The following is a 1623-nucleotide window of genomic DNA, read 5'->3' as shown; positions in this document are numbered from 1 at the left end:
AGCAGGAACATGTGAGGCAAATGGGATGAAACCCGTTTTTTAAAATGAAAACGTGGAGGATGCCCAGGGCAACATAAGTAGCCCAAAGCCATTGGTAGATAGTGGAAGCAGCAAGAATTAAACCTTCTCTTCCAGGCCCATTAGGTAGTAAGGAGATGCCCTTCTGTGGCTTTTCCTGCCATCACCTCCCAGACAATGTAAATCCCTTCGAGGGCATGAGTGGTACAGGGCGCAGCTTCCTTTTGCCCCAGTACTAGGCCGGGTAGGAGTGACTCAGTTTAAGTGTGTGGACGTGCAGAGAAGTTTCTTGGTCAATAGATGTGGAGGAAGGCCCTGGGGGAGGGAGGGGGTGCATGCGCCTCCATACATTGTGCGTTTCAGAAGTCTCTTCCTGTGTCATTTTTTAAAAATTAATTAATTTTATTTATTTTTGGCTGTGTTGGGTCTTCGTTGCTGCACGCAGGTTTTCTTTAGTTGTGGCGAGCAGGGACTACTCTTCGTCGCGGTGTGCGGGCTTGTCATTGCAGTGGCTTCTCTTGTTTTGGAGCACGGGCACTAGGCCACACAGGCTCAGTAGTTGTGGCACTCGGGCTTAGTTGCTCCGCGGCATGTGGGATCTTCCCAGACCAGGGCTCGAACCCGTGTCCCCTGCACTGGCAGACGGATTCCTAACCCCTGTGCCACCAGGGAAGTCCCTCTTGTGTCAGTTTTGTTCTTTGAGGAAAGTAGCAGGGGAGGAGGTCCCATTTTACAAATGTGCAGCCTGAGACACAGAAATTGTATACCCAGTGTATATAGATCGATCTGGGTCTGGTGTGTAGACCACCAGGTCACTAATGGTCTCTACCACTCACTGAGGCAGAGAACTTTCACCGTGGACACTGAGAGTGTCTTGTTTCTTCCTGAAGGATTGGGGTTGTTAGACCCTATTTTTCAGAATATCCCGGGGAAAGACCAGGGATGGGGTCAGGCAGACCGGGGTTCCAGTCAGTCTCTGCTCTCTTGTTTATTGGCTGAGTGACCCTTTCTGAGTTTGCTCATGTGAGAAAAGGAGTTCTGGGACCCCATCAGACAATCTCATGAAACCTGGACGTAGAGGACCCAGTTGAGTCTGGCTGGTCACATGTCTGCGGAAATGGAGGCTGCTGCAGGGCTTCCTCAGCAATCAATGTTTCTTTTCAAATTCAGGATTATTAGGCATATTTTGACCCAGACTGTAGCAGCAAGGCACATGACATGAGAGCCTGTGAATGTGTGTGTGCCAAGGGTCCTGGAAGGGAGCCGGGAGGGTTGTGATTTGGAGTTCGGGGAGCTGCCGTGTTGGATTGTCCCAGCTCGCATTTCCTGCAAAGCGTCGCTCAGGGTCCCTGATGCAGCCACAGTGACCCTGAACTTGGGCGGGGGCAGCACATAGAGGGAGACCTGTGGGTTATTTCTCAGACATTAGGAGGCCCAGACCCCCTAATCCCCTCCCCCCTTGGGCACTTGGAAAGCGTTTATTAGTTTGGTTGCGTGGGTGCCAATGGGCTGAAGGGGGACTCCTGGCAACACTGGCAGAGTTATGGTTCTGAGCAGCCGTATGTGTGGATCACAGCGCTCTTTTCCCTCCAGCAGCAAAATGCT

Source organism: Lipotes vexillifer, unplaced genomic scaffold (assembly GCF_000442215.2).
Source record: "Lipotes vexillifer unplaced genomic scaffold, Lipotes_vexillifer_v1.1 scaffold390, whole genome shotgun sequence".
In the NCBI taxonomy this organism is placed as follows: Eukaryota; Metazoa; Chordata; class Mammalia; order Artiodactyla; family Lipotidae; genus Lipotes; species Lipotes vexillifer.
Note: the sequence above shows the minus strand (reverse complement) of the source record.